At 36.2% G+C, this 16,441-nt stretch overlaps 1 pseudogene; it reads left to right on the forward strand.

Annotated features, from left to right (window-relative positions):
- The window catches only part of LOC127837791 (G-protein-signaling modulator 2-like), a 149,909-nt pseudogene that overhangs the window by 109,700 nt on the left and 23,768 nt on the right, over positions 1 to 16,441 (forward strand).

Here is a 16,441-nt window from a genome sequence, read left to right on the forward strand (position 1 = left end):
GTATTGGCAGCCAGCAACTTTACAGGTTACTTACAATCTTGGCCCCCAAATTATAAATTAAAAAATGCCTGTTTTAGTTCTCAGTTGTTGACTACTTCAAAAATATGCCTAGCTACTCAATTGTTTATTGAAAACTCTAACATAAGGTGACCGTTGATGTTGAAATTCAGGTGATTATGGCGAGACACAAGACAGGTCTTCATGCAGCATGTGAGAGACTGAAGATAGAAGCAGGGGTTAGTGATCTCAAACAGCTCTTAACAAACACACAACCTGAAGGTAATGTACATGTAAATATAATTGATTATAGACAGATCAGGATTTAACCTTGCTATTTTAATGGGAGTCTAGAAAGCAAAAGTTTGCAAGAAAACATGTTTCAAAGTTCTTTTTTCTTAATGTTTCAAAGTAATTCAAGGTTTTCATATAACAATACATAAAGTAGGCCAAACTCCCAAGTGGACTAAGTAAGCATACAGTTAATCAAACCGCATTATACAAATGAATAGTTGAGTTGAACCCTGTTAGAGGGAGGCATTTTCCTGAGCTGAGATGGTTTTTATGCCCCAGGTAGGGTGGCATATAGCAGTTGAACTGTCAGTCCGTCTGTCTGTCTGTGTGTCCGTCCAAAAACTTTAACATTGGCCATAACTGTTGCAATATTGAAGATAGCAACTTGATATTTGGCATGCATGTGTATCGCATGAAGCTGCACATTTTGAGTGTTGAAAGGTCAAGGTCATCCTTCAAGGTCAAAAGTCACAAAACTAAATCCAAGGGAAGTAACAAGCTTTTATGGGAGATAATTTCTATTATATATCATTTGGCAGGTACAGATCAATTTCAAAAGGGAAGTAATATTTTTTTAAAGGATATAATAAAAAACAAATTTTAAGGTCAAGGTCATCCTTCAAGGTCAAAAGTCAAAAAATACAATCCAAGGGAAGTAATTAGCTATAAAAGGGAGATAATTTCTAAACGTGCCAAATTATATATTGATATATTTTAAAGCAGCGCAATAGTAGGCATTGCGTTTCTGACGAACACATTTCTTGTTACCCCTACTTTTATATTCAAGTGTGATGACTTTGTAATATTGCTTATGGTTTAAATATTTTTGACATTAGTGGAAGGGTCTATTTTTCTGCTGCAGAAAATTTAAATGAGCTTATTCATGATTTGAGTGCTGGCATGGGGCTTGTTAAATTTCAGTGACTGTTTTTAGCTCACCTGAGCACAACGTGCTCATGGTGAGCTTTTGTGATCGCCTATTGTCCGTCGTCCGTTGTCCATTGTGCCGCGTCAACATTAACCTTGTTAACTCTCTAGAGGCCACAGTTATTGTCCAATCTTCATGAAATTTGGTCAGAAGATTGGTCTCAATGATATCTTTGATGAGTTTTAAAATGGTTACGTTTGCTTGAAAAACATGGCAGCCGTGGAAGGGGCATTTTTCTTATATGGCTATAAATGGTTATAGTAAAATCTTGATAACACTCTAGAGGCCACATTTATTGTCTGATCTTCATGAAACTTGGTCAGAAGATTCATCCCAATAATATCTTGGACGAGTTCCAAAATAATGCCGGTTGGTTGAAAAACATGGCCGCCAGGGGGCGGGGCATTTTTCCTTATATGGCTATAGTTAAACCTTGTAAACACTCTAGAGGCCACATTTATTTTTCGATCTTCATGAAAGTTGCTCAAAAGATTTGTCCCAATAACATCTTGGATGAGTTAAAAAATGGTAACCTTTGCTTGAAAAACATGGCTGCCAAGGGGCTGGGCAATTTTTCCTTATATGGCTATAGTAAAATCTTCTGAACACTCTAAAGGCCACATTTATTGTCCAATCTTCATGAAACTTGGTCAGAAGATTCATACCAATAATATCTTGGACTAGTTCGAAAATGATGCCGGTTGGTTGAAAAATATGACTGTCAGGGGGTGGGGCATTTTTCCTTACATGGCTATAATAAAACCTTGTTAACACTCTAGAGGCCACATTTATTTTCCGATCTTCATGAAACTTTGTCAGAAGATTTGTCCCAATAATATCTCGGATGAGTTCAAAAAATTGTTTTGGTTTCTTCAAAAACATGGCCACCAGGGGGCAGGGCATTTTTCATTATAAGGCTATACATGGCTTTTGTAAAACCTTGTTAACACTTTAGAGGCCACATTTATAGTCCAATCTTCATGAAACTTGGTCAGAAGATTTATCCTAATAATATCTTGGACGAGTTAAAAAATGATGCCGGTTGGTTGAAAAACATGGCCACCACGGGGTTGGGGCATTTTTTTCTTATATGGCTATTGTTAAACCTTGTTAACACTCTAGAGGTCACATTTATTTTCTGCTCATCATGAAACTTAGTCAGAAATATTTTCCCATTGATATCTTGGATGAGTTCGAAAATGGGTTTGATTGCTTTAAAAACATGGCCACCAGGAGCGGGGCATTTTTCCTTATATGGCTATACATGTATATGGCTATAGTAAAACCTTGTTAACACTCTCGAGGCCACATTTATTGTCAAATCTTCATGAAATTTGGTCAGAAGATTGGTCTTAATGATATCTTGGATGAGTTAGAAAATAATTATGTTTGCTTGAAAAACATGGCTTCCAAGGGGCGGGGCATTTTTCCTTTTTCCTTATATGGCTACTGTCCGATCTTCTTGAAACTTGGTCAGAAGATTCATCCACATAATATCTTGGACGGGTTCAAAAATGATGCAGGTTGGTTGAAAAACATGGCTGCCAGGGGGCGGGGCATTTTTCCTTATATGGCTATAGTAAAACCTTGTTAACACTCTAGAGGCCACATTTATTTTCCGATCTTCATGAAACTTGGTCAGAAGATTTGTCCCAAAAATATCTTGTTATCTCAGGTGAGCAACTTAAGGCCTTTCAGGCCCTCTTGTTATATTTCAGACTCTTTACCCAAGTATGCTGTATCAATACATTGAAAAGTGACCTTACAACTGTGAAGAAAGCCTTTGATGCCTAGTACAAGTTCCAGTGTATGGACCTTCAAGATTTCAGGTAATTGCATTTTATCTTTTTTAATGTACATTGTACACAGATATTTTCTTTTTACTCACTTAAATTAATTTAAAGAACATATGACATTGCTGAGTTCAATTTAATTTGTTCCAGTATTTCTGCTTTGATAGGGTTCATTGTTAATGTGTCACACATTTCTGAGTGTACTTCAAAAGAACCAAATGTAAAATATTGTGTAAGAGGGAATATTAAGCATTTTTGTTTTGCTTCTTTATAAAGTGCTATATATTCTATATGCTATATATTGTATAGAATAAGAGGATATTGTAGAAAATGTTAAATTATTAAGTCTTCAAAAGTGTCGTAAAGTTTTCAACAACTCCATCTGTGGAGTTTAGATATTAATGTTTTTTTAAGTTATTATGGAGAGGATTCAATATATATTAGTGTAGTAATTGACCTTGTTTTCCATTTCTCAGCACAATTCTCCGGTTCCTGCTTTAGTAGAAGATGATCTGATGGAATTTCTCTGGTGGTCTGTCTTAGCATTCAACTGTCCTCTGACAGAGATTTGTTCCAATTAAATTTGGGGCGTGTAAAAGGACCCATTTTCAATATATGACCTCAAAATTCCCAATTGAAGATTTCCAAAATAAACCAATTTTGTTATGCCCCCGGATCGAAAGATCGGGGGTATATTGTTTTTGGCCTGTCTGTCTGTCATTCATTCATTGTGTGTGTCCCAAAACTTTAACCTTGGTTAAAGTTTGATAACTTTTGCAATATTGAAGATAGCAACTTGATATTTGGCATGCATGTGTATCTCATGGAGCTGCATATTTTGAGTTGTGAAAGGTCAAGGTCATTCTTCAAGGTCAAAGATCAAATCTATGGCTTCAAAGCGGCACAATAGGGGGTTTTGTGTTTTTGACAAACACATCTCTTGTTAAGTTTCAACATTCAGTTCATCTCCCATTAAGCTCTTAAAGTTAAACCTTATTAAATGTATTCTCAATTTTAAAGCATTTGTTAGCCCAAAACACAACACTTATTTCCCAATTTACGCCGGAAAGACCCAATTTAACCAAATCCAAACGGACCCGGCCCCATTCCCAAAATGGTAAAAAAAAACAACTGAGAAGGTCTCCTACACTTGACTCATGTTGAAAAAAAATTGTGACGCTTTGATAGATTTGGAACCAAGATTCAAACAAACCGTATAAAAATTTAGAGGTACTGAAGTACAGATTTATTGATTGTGCATACTAGTTTGATTCACTGCAAATGTTTCTTAGCATTTTAGTAAAACACTGCAAAATAACACAATTTCTATTGAATAAAATATATTTTTGACTTCACCTTCTGGTAACATTTCCATCAAAATGATGCAAGGCTTATAATTTGCATGAGTCAATAGGTGAGAAAAAAATGCAAAACACTTGCATAGAAAAACAGGATTCTGCTTCGACTGAAATCCATGATTGTCATATTAGTTGTTAAAATAGGTAAAGACTTACCTCATGTCTTAACTATGTTACTCATAATGATGTATTACATCATGTTTGTTTCAGCCCACAGGCTTGAAATATATATCAGACAGCATTATTTCTGGCAGATATCAATAATATAGTGGTATGGTTAAATAATTTATTACGTCATGTTTGTTTCAGCCCACAGTGTCTGCGTGAGATTCTTCAGCCCTAGACTGTTATAGAGGACCCCCACATCCCCAATGTATTGATGTTCCCACCTGGCACTGACCTGCACACAGCCATTATACATGAATGGCTCTATAATTCAGCAGGATAAGGTTAGAACATCAGCTTAAAACCATAACCACTGATATACACATGTTAACCCCTAACCACTTATATTACACATTTTAACTCTTTACCACTTTTAAACACATTTTAATCCTTAACTACATATATACGCACTTTAACTCTTTACCACTTTTAAACACATTTGAATCCTTAACTACATATATACGCACTTTAACTCTTTACTACTTTTAAACACATTTGAATCCATAACTACATATATACGCATTTTAACCCTTTACAACTTATATACACATGTTTACACTTTACCACTTATATACACATTTTAATCCTTTACCACTTATATACACATTTTAACCCTTTACCACTTATATACACATTTTAACCCTTTACCACTTATATACACATTTTAACCCTTTACCACTTATATACACATTTAACCCTTTACCACTTATATACACATTTTAACCCTTTACCACTTGTATGCACATTTTAACCCTTTACCACTTATATACACATTTTAACCCTTTACCACTTATATACACATTTAACCCTTTACCACTTATATACACATTTAACCCTTTACCACTTATATACACATTTTAACCCTTTACCACTTATATACACATTTTAACCCTTTACCACTTATATACACATTTTAACCCTTTACCACTTATATACACATTTTAACCCTTTACCACTTATATACACATTTAACCCTTAACCACTTATATACACATTTTAACCCTTTACCACTTATATACACATTTTAACCCTTTACCACTTATATACACATTTAACCCTTTACCACTTATATACACATTTAACCCTTTACCACTTATATACACATTTTAACCCTTTACCACTTATATACACATGTTAACCCTTTACCACTTATATACACATTTTAACCCTTTACCACTTATATACACATTTTAACCCTTTACCACTTATATACACATTTAACCCTTTACCACTTATATACACATTTTAACCCTTTACCACTTATATACACATTTAACCCTTAACCACTTGTGTTCTCATTTTGACACTTTTGTAGCCCCTTTGAAAAGCAAATTTAATTAAAGTGCTTTTTCTTACTAGATTCAAGTTTTCAAGGCTTCATTTCCAACCCTATGATATTGATGAGCAGCAAGCAGCATAAAACCTGAACAGCCTGGTTTCATATAGCCATCTTTACTTTGGTTTTAAGCAGGGAAGGATTACTGAGATTTAAAACTCTGGGTCAGGTGTCCGGTTTGGAACTTATTTAAAGTGGTTTAAAGCCGGCCGAGTTGATATTTCTCACAACAATTTGGTTTTCTCAACTGACCAGAATTGATCAATATTCGTAAGATACATTCTAAAGCTTAACTCTCCCATACTGATTTTCGCAAAAATTGTGCCAAAAAAATGCCAAAAGCATCAAAGATACGAAACTTAATCATGTACATAACGGAATCCTCAAGACTATTATTAACCTGTGACGTATACACGCCTTGGGTCACGTGAGGGCCAATTTCACGTGATTTCCACTTCGTCGCTTTTCAAAACAAAGAACAACTACTAAACCACAGGTGCTGGGCGCATGGCCAAATCAATTAAACACTATCAATATGTCATAAAACAACATTTTCATCATTTTGACAAAAAAAAGATATATTATTTATAAACAAGGTAGGTGTCTCTTGACACAGGAAAATCACCTACATACAACTATCGAAATATCACAGCTATGGAACATAATCCACAATCGTACAATTAACAAATACGAGAGTATTAACTTACAACACAGGTTTGTCCTTTTGTTTGCGTTATTACGTCGAAATCGTGGTAAATCGGGAATTTTTTATCGGTAATTTTTAGTCCAGCTCCATGTCGATCAGACGCACACGTTAATACGATTCTCAGTTTCAGATATTCGGTAACTCTGAGGCGCGAAACCAATAGTTGGATAAATAGTGTAAGGTGAAGGACATATCATCGTACACGATTGAAATAAACATTCAAACATAACGATTATATTAGTGTTTGGAGTGGGCAAAAGACAAATCTGTGTTGTTAGTTGATAAAGTCGTATTTGTTTATTGTACTTATGCGGTTATTTCGATACTTTTACTCTTGATAAAATCGGCACTGAACGTTTGGTCAGACAAGAGCCAACCTCAAATCATTTCTACGAGTTCGAGAAGTGTTTGCTTGTAGTTTATATTGGCAAGTAGCCGTTTGTGGTCATTGTTTTTCACAATGCAACCTTTCTCACTTTTTTTGTCAAAATGATGAAAAATGTTGTTTTATGACATATTGATAGTGTTTAAGTGACTTAGCCATGCGCCCAACTCCTGTGCTCGGATTATGCGCATTTATTTTCATGCTTCAGTCCATGCCTCGAGCGAATCACGTGGTTTTACATGTGACCCGCGCGTGTTTAAATATAGATCATTTCTGTCCATGGACAGAAATTGAAAAGCCCTATCTTTGTACTGATTTTGGGCATTTCTTGACCGATTTTGACCAAATCTTTTGCTCATCTGACATAAATATGTTCACATTTTGACTCATAATCACTTTTTGCGACACATAACACAAATGAGAAAATATACCAACATCAACTCGGCTGGCTTTAAATCTCCAATGATTTGCATAAACTATTCCAAGTTGATGGGCAGTTTTATTCCTTTGTTTCTTTTGTTGTATTTGTGTTACAAGGGACAGTTCTTTGTGTCTCTCCTGGAGACTTCCTGTGATTTTTATTAGCTCCACTGGCCAGAGGCCAGCGGGGCTGATGTCATGGTCCTGTGTCCGTCGTGTGTGCGTGTGTCCGTGCATGCGTGCGTTAACTTTTCCTTAAAACATATTCTACTCCTAAACTACTGTTCCAATTCTGATGAAATTTCACAGGAATGTTCCTGGGTTGAACCTCTTTCAAATTTGTTCAAATTATGCCCCTGGGGTCAAATTTGACCCTGCCGCGGGGGTCACAAAAAATGAAAATTTGCTTATATAAGGCCTATTTTATGAAAACTTTAAAAATCATCTCCTCCATAACTATTGCGTCTAGGGCTATCAAATTTGGTATGTAGAGACATCTACTAGTCCTCTTCCAAATTTCTTAAAATTATGCCGCTTGGGCGAAATTTGACCCTGCCCCGGGGGTCACAAAATTGAACATATGCTTATGTAAGGCCTATTTTGTAAAAACTTTAAAAATCATCTTGTCCATAACCATTGGGCCTAGGGCTATCAAATTTGGTATGTAGAGACATCTATTAGTCCTCTACCAAATTTCTTCAAATTATGCCCCTCGGGTCAAATTTGACCCTGCCCCGGTAGTCACAAAATTGAACATTATAATGCTTATATAAGGCCTATTTTGTGAAAACTTTAAAAATCATCTCGTTCATAACCATTGGGCCTATAAAATTTGGTATGTAGAGACATCTAATAGTCCTCTACTCAATTTCTACAAATAATGCCCCTGGGGTCAAATTTTACCCTGCCCCGGGGGTCACAAAATTGAACATATGCTTATATAAGGCCTATTTTGTGAAAACTTTAAAAATCATCTTGTCCATAACCATTGGGCCTAGGGATATCAAATTTGGTATGTAGAGACATCAAATAGTCCTCTACTAAATTTCTTCAAATTATGCCCCTGGGGTCAAATTTGACTCTGCCCCGGGGGTCACAACATTGAACATATGCTTATATTAGGCCTATTTGTGAAAACTTTAAAAATCTACTTGTCCATAACTGTATGGCATAGGGCTACCAAATTTGGTATGTAGTGACATGTAATAGTTCTCTTCTTAGTTTGTTCAAATTATGCCCTTGGGGTCAAATTTGAAACTGCCCCGAGGGTCACAAAATTGAACATATGCTTATAAAGGTCTTATTTTTGAAAACTTTACAAATCTACTTGTCCATAAACATTGGGCCTAGGGCTACCAAATTTGGTATGTAGTGACATCTTATAGTCCTTTTCCAAGTTTGTTCAAATTATCCCCCTGGGGTGGGTCACCCTGCCCCTGAGGGTCACAAAATTGAACATATGCTTATATAAGGCCTATTGTGGGAAAACTTTAAAAATCTTTTTGTCCATAACAGTATGGCATAGGCTTTCTAAATTTAGTATGTAGTGACATGTAATAGTTCTCTTCTTAGTTTGTTCAAATTATTATGCCCCTGGGGTGAAATTTGAAACTGCCCCGGGGTCACAAAATTGAATATATGCTTATAAAGGGCTTATTTTGTGAAAACTTTAAAAATCTCTTGTCCATAACCATTGCGTCTAGGGCTACCAAATTTGGTATGTAGTAACATCTTTTAGTCCTCTACCAAGTTTGTTCAAATTATGCCCCTGGGGTCATATTTGACCCTGCCCTGGGGGTCACAAAATTGAACATAATCTTATATGGAATCTATTTTGTGAAAACTTTAAAAAATCTTCTTGTCCATAAACATTGGGACTAGGGCTACCAAATTTGGTATGTAGTGAAATCTTATAGTTCTCTACCAAGTTTGTTCAAATTATGCCCCTGGGGTCAAATTTGACCCTGCCCCGGGGGATCACAAAACTGAACATATGCAAATATCAGGCCTATTTTGTGAAAACTTAAAAAAAATATTGTCCATAACCATCCGGCCTCGGACTAACTTATTTGGTATGTAGTGACATCTTATAGTCATCTACCAATTTTTTTAAAAATTTTATCCCTGGGGTCAAATTTGAACCTGCCCCGGAGGTCACAAAATTGAACATATGCTTACATAATGCCTTTTTTGCCTAGGGCTACACAATTTGGTATGCAGTGACATTGTATAGTCCTCCACTTAGTTTGTTCAAATTATGCCCCAGCAGTCAAATTTGACGCTGCCCTGGGGGCCACAAAATGGATAATATGCTTATATAGTGCCTATTTTGTGAAATTTTTACAAATCTACTCGTCCTTAACCATAAGGCATAGGGCTAAAATTTTGTATGTAGTGAAATCTTATAGTTCTCTACCAAGTTTGTTCAAATTATGCCCCTTGGGTCAAATTTGACCCTGCCCGAGAGGTCACAAAACTGGACATACACTTATATTGGGCCTATTTTGTAAAAACATTAAAAATTTCTTGTCAATAACCATTGGGCCTAGGGCTACCAAATTTGGTTTGTAGTGACATCCAATAAACCTCTACCAAATTTGTTTAAATAATGCCTCTGGGGTCAATTTTGACCCTGCCCTGGGGGGGGTCACAAAATTGAATAAACACTTATCAAGCGCCTATTTTGTGAAATCTTTAAAAATCTTCTTGTCAAAAACCTTTCAGACTATGGCTACCAAATTTGGTATGCAGTAACATCTTATAGTCCTCTACCAAGTTTGTTCAAATTATGCCCTTTGGGTCAAATTTGACCCTGACCTGCGGTTCACAAAATTGAACATTATATACGCTTATATCTTGCTTATTTTGTGAAAACTTTAAAAATATTCTTGTCCTTAACTCTAGGACCTAGGACTACCATATTTGGTATGTACATGTAAGGAGATATAGTAGTCCTCTACAAAGTTTGCTCAACTTATGCCCCTGGGGTTAAATTTGACCAAGCACAGGGGTCACAAAAGTGTACATGTGCTTAAATAGGGCATATATTTAAGTATTTGCACATGCAGAGAATATTTGTTTCAGCCTTTTTTCAGCAGTGGAGCGATACAGGGCCATCATGGCCCTCTTGTTTATAAAAGGTTGAAAGTTTCATCCCTGATTACATGTAGCCTTGGTAGATTGCTAATCCGAGACACACTTTGTTCACACTTATTAAACCCAGTTTAAACCAGTTTTCCAAAAAGTGACTTATAATATTAAATGGCCCCACGATATTTTGAGATTCCTTTGCTGATGCAGTTTGAAGTCTATACATATGCATGCCATTGTCTTATTCTACATTTAAATGGCTATTTCTTTTGTTTAACTGTGGTATCTTGTTCAATAACTAATGAGATATTTTGAATGTTGGCATTCCTAAAAAACTGTAAAAGTTGAACTTTTTTTAGCTGAATAAGGCAAGCGGTTATTAATTTGCTTTCATTTAAGCAGAAATGTCATGTAAAATCAATGTTAAAGGTATAACAAATATATGTTAGTACTTCTTCTTTATTTCAATTAACAAGTTAAGTCATTTAAATACAGTACTAGTAGCTTAACAGGTAACTTAATTTATAACTTTTTTGTGTCCCTAATTTATTGACCAAAAATCAGATTAGCTTCACTGGTTAATAATTAATATACCAAATATCAGATAAGCAAATCTTGTTTACACTGTAGGCTAGCTGTTTTCCTGCCCATGTGCTATCCCCACTCCCTGGCTCCATGTTGATAGACTGCTGTGCTGCCCCGGGCAACAAAACCACACACCTGGCAGCCATACTAAACAACAAAGGGTGAGAAGATATTCATATCAATAAACATCAGTAAAGTCATGCTAAACAAATATGTGTGGGAATATATTTATCTTTATTAGCATTCTAATTTTTTAAGCATTGAATTTACCAAGGACTTAAACATTGCAATAGTTAAAAGTATCTGAATGTAGATTGAGAAATTGATATATATATATATATATATTTTAGCTACATAATTACATGTACTCTAAATCAAAATATATATATTTAAATAAATTAATCCATAAAAAATTAGTGTTCTTTATAGCAATAGCAGTAGCAAAAATTGCACTGCTAAATTTGGTATGGCAGGCCTTGAAGAATCCGCTCGACCGTCGCACATGCGAGTGAAGTTGATGGTCGGGCGAGAAAAGTTTGTTCAATACTCGACCGACCGGGTGAGTGCTGTTTTTCGAGTTGAGAACAAGGGCTGTTTGTAAAACATGCATGCCCCCCATATGGGCTGTCAGTTGTAGTGGCAGCCATTGTGTGATTACGTTTTTTGTCACTGTGACTTCGACCTAGTGACATGAAAATCAATAGGGGCCATCTGCCAGTCATGATCAATGTACCTATGAAGTTTCATGATCCTAGACGTAAGAATTCCTGAGTTATCATCCGGTAACTATTTTACTCTTTTGAGTCACTGTGACCTTTGACCTAGTGACCTGAAAATCAATAGGGGTCATCTGCCAGTCATGATCAATGTCCCTATGAAGTTTCATGATCCTAGGCACAAGCATTCTTGAGTTATTATCCGGAAATCATTTTTCTGTTTCAAGACACTGTGACCTTGACCTCTGACCTAGTGACCTGAAAATCAATAGGGTTCATCTGCCAGTCATGATCAATAAATCTATGAAGTTTCATGAACCTTGTCGTAGATGTTCTTGAGTTATCATCCGGAATCATCTGGTGGGGAGGGAGACCCAGGACACCATACATAATATAATCTGCAAATGTGATCCTAAACTGCATCCAAGAACGAGTCACTGTGACCTTGACCTTTGACCTAGTGACCTCAAAATCAATAGGGGTCATCTGCCAGTCATGATCAATGTACCTATGAACTTTCATGATCCTAGGCCTAAGCGTTCTTGAGTTATCATCCAGAAACCATCTGGTGGACTGACAGACCGACCGACCTACCTACCGACTTACCGACATGTGCAAAACAATATACCCCCTCTTCTTCGAAGGGGGGCATAAATATTAATTCAGTTCCAGAACGCCTGCCACATTGATAGAAATTGCAACAATTTTTCGAACGAACAAAAATTAGGTTTAGTACACAAAGAAACTGCACTTTCGTTTTGACAATAAAAAATGACGTCACGGGCACAGTACAAATATTTCTAGAAATCGACTGCGCTCTTTTCGTAGGTGTCAGTGCTCTTAGCTAATTGATTAAAAGTGAAAAAGCAGATAATTAAATATTTTGGTCATGCTGTGAAGAATAAAATTTCATTTTTATGTAAATATTACCAAAAAAAATACATAACTGGTTAATTATGATACTTCCTATATTTAATTAAATATAAAGAGAAACAAAAAATATTAATAAACAGAATAATTTGTGATCAGAAGCCATAGCCAAAATTTACCATATTGTAATCATTTGTCAATCAAGCGTTACAGTCTTTCGGTAAAAGTTCGTCTGAAATATTAAATCTCAGCATGAAAAGGGGTTCTTTTTAAAAATAGCTGCAAGTGAAGGAGACAGGGAACAGAAAAAAAGGTCACGAAAACGAGAAGCGGAAAGTAATGAGAAAAGGAAACAGGAGCAGAAAACGTAAGGAAAGCAATAAAAATCCATCAGATAATGTAGTCAATTTGTTTGCAGTTTATTGTCACTATGTAATGTAGGTAAAAAGGTTGACCATAACTCTAACTATAAATTTTTTTTTTGATGCAGGGCGAGTAATTAAAGTGAAGGGCGAGTGGATTGTCAGGCCAACTCGCCCTGCAGGGCAAGTGGCTCTGGAAAAATTCTTCAAGGCCTGTCAGCAGGGGTTGAAGAATCCACTCGACGTCTCGAATATGCGAGTGAAGTTGACGGTCGGGCGAGTAAAATTTGTTAAATACTCGACCGACTGGGCGAGTGCTGTTTTTCAAGTTGAGAAATATAAATTCAGTTCCAGACATCCTTCCGCATCGATACAAATTGCGAACAATTTTTCAAACGAACAAACAATACGTTATGTACACTAAAAAACTGCACTTTCGTTTTGACAATGAAAAATGACGTCACGGGTACAGTAAAAATAATTCTCGAAATCGGCTGCGCTCTTTTCGTCGTTGTCAGTTATCTTAGCTAATCGCTTAAAAGTGAATAAAACTGTTAAATATATTGGTCATTCCGTGAATTTTTGATGTAAATATCAATGAAACAATAATACATCACTGGTTAATTATACTACTTCTTATATTTAATTAAAAATAAACAAAAAATAATCTTAATAAACAGAATAATTCCGAATTTCGTGATCAGAAGCCTTAGGCAAAATTTACCATATTGTAACCGTTTGTCAATCAAGCGTGTCTTTCAGTAAAAGTTCGTCTGAAATATTTAAATGGAAAAGGGTTCTATTTTAAAATATCTGCAAGGAGGTGGCAACAGGGAACAGAAAGAATTAGAAAGGTCGTCAAAACGAGAAGGGGAAAGAATTGAGAAAAGGAAAGAGGTGCAGAAAACGTAAGGAAAGCAAATATAATCCATCAGATAATGTAGTTAATTTGTTTGCAGTTTAGTGTCACTTTGTTACTTTGTTAAGTAGGTTTAAAAGGTTCTGGTTGATCATAACTATAAATAAAGATATCTGTTTTTTAATGCAGGGCGAGTAGATTAAAGTAAAGGGCGAGTGGATTGTCAGGCCTACTCGCCCTGACGGGCGAGTGGCTCTGGAAAAATTCTTCAAGCCCTGGTGTTGGGCGTTATGAAAAGGCACTTATCATACCTATTAACCTAGTGTGTACACTGCGGTGTTTTGAAAATAGAGATTAATATGTGTGGATGCAACTCTGCCGATGAGTCCATAATTACCTGTTCTTTTTTGGTTTTAATGCCATTACTTTTTTATTTCAATACATTCTTATAAATATATAAATGAAGAAAATAAGAAGATGGTCTTTTGAAGAAGCATGAGAGAAGTACTTTTACCTTACTGAAAATTGTTTCTTATTGGCTTCATTTTTCTAGCTTCGGGCAATGCCCCCCCCCCCCCAACAAGGGCTTTTTCTTTGCAACAAATATTTTTTTTTACTGACAATGGTGGAGTTTCACCGGTAGGGGACCATATTGCTTGGCAATCTCTTGTTGGGCCTAGTATCATATACCGGGCTTGACAATTTGTGTGGGTGTTTTTAGGGTTTTGTTTTGCCTACATAATACTTATGTATGTCATGCATTATTACTCTAAAAAAAACTTTTGAGTGTTTTGTTGTGCCTAGTATCATATACCGGTACTAATCTTGTAGTTATACCTGGTGGGACAATGATGGATGTTTTGAATATATTGTTGTGCCAAGTTCAATAATTATACAACAATGCCACGCATTTTTACTATTAAAAAACTGTTTCAGAGCAAATACTTATTTCCATTGCAGAAGTATCTATGATTTGCAATTTTATAAGATGGACATGTAACACAAAATTTGGTATCTACCTCAATGAAAGATTGGCATTTTTGTCAATTTTAAACTTTGGTAGAGATTGATAAGGCCCAGCATTATATAACATGCATTCTGGGAAAGCAGGGCTTAATGCATGCGGGCAAAGTGCTTCCCAGATTAGCTTGAGCAGTCTGCATAGAATAAATCAGGGAAACATTTTCTGAGTTGAAGCAATATTTTGTTAAAGGAAATCTCTTCTAAACAAAAAAACATTCTTAGTGGAAAGTGTTGTCCCAGATAAGCATGTCCTCACAGAAAGTGTTGTCCTAGATATCCTATATAAGCATGTCTGCACAGGCTAATCTGGGACAGCACTCAACGAACATGCATTAAGCCCAGTTTTCCCAGAGCATGTCTCACATAACCTTGGAAATATTTCAGTTCCAAATGGAACTCATGATTGGCTACGAATTCTAGTAAAGCTCTGATTTAAAAAAATCTGTTCTTTGCGCAGGTAAAAGAGGTTTGAGCTTTATACATTAAATATCGTCATATGGGCTTTTTAGCTCATCTGAGCGCAAAAATATACCAAGCATATCAGTTGGTAATTATCAGTTGCTTCATATACACATCCTGAGATTATCTGTGCTGCTTACAAAGTCAGCAAGTCAACAACAGTTTGTTTGCATCCACAGATCAGTGAGACAACCTTGGCCATGTGTACTTATCCATTTTCATCCACAGATTGGCAATGACAGGGCCTTGTATAACCTTAGCAATATGTACTTATTTGTTTACATACACAGATCGGTGAGGCACGGGCCCTTTACAACCTTGGCAACGTATATCATGCAAAGGGGAAGCAAACCGGGCGATCAGGGAACCAGGACCCCGGGGAATTCCCTGCAGAGGTCAAGGAGTGTCTGGTCAAAGCTGCTGAATACTATGAGTGAGTTGGCTGCTGGTTAATATGGCTAGTTAAACGGCACAGAAGCACAATAAAAATGGCTATATGCAACCAGCATAAAACCAGAACAGCCTGTGAGCAACTTGTAGGCTGTTCAGGTTTTATGCTGTTTGCTACTCATCAGTATCTTGCGTTTGGAAATGAAGCCTTTAAAACTCGAATCTATTTAGATGGTTCTGTTATTAGATTTGATTTTCTAGACGACTACAAAGGGTCAATATGAGTGATAAAGGGTTAAAGGGACAGGCTCACAGTTTGACAAAATATTTCTGTTGAAAAGAAATTGTATTGTAAAACTGGAACTTCTATAGTCTTATCAAAACAAAATCTGTGTGTGAAGTTGTAATGGTTGCTGATTTTGTGTGTTTTTTACATTTATCTTTGTATGCCCCCTTTAGAAGAAAAGGGGGTATATAGCTTTCGCACTGTCCGTCAGGCTGTCAGTCTGTCTGTCAGTCTGTCACACTTTTCGGTTCCGCTCTCTAATTCAAATAGTTTTAATCCGATCTTTACCAAACTTGGTCAGAAGTTGTATCTAGACAATATCTAGGTCAAGTTCGAATATGGGTCATGCCAGGTCAAAAACTAGGTCACGAGGTCACTGAGTGCATTTCAAGGATTTAGCATGGTGTCCGCTCTCTAAT

This window comes from Dreissena polymorpha, chromosome 7 (assembly GCF_020536995.1).
Source record: "Dreissena polymorpha isolate Duluth1 chromosome 7, UMN_Dpol_1.0, whole genome shotgun sequence".
In the NCBI taxonomy this organism is placed as follows: Eukaryota; Metazoa; Mollusca; class Bivalvia; order Myida; family Dreissenidae; genus Dreissena; species Dreissena polymorpha.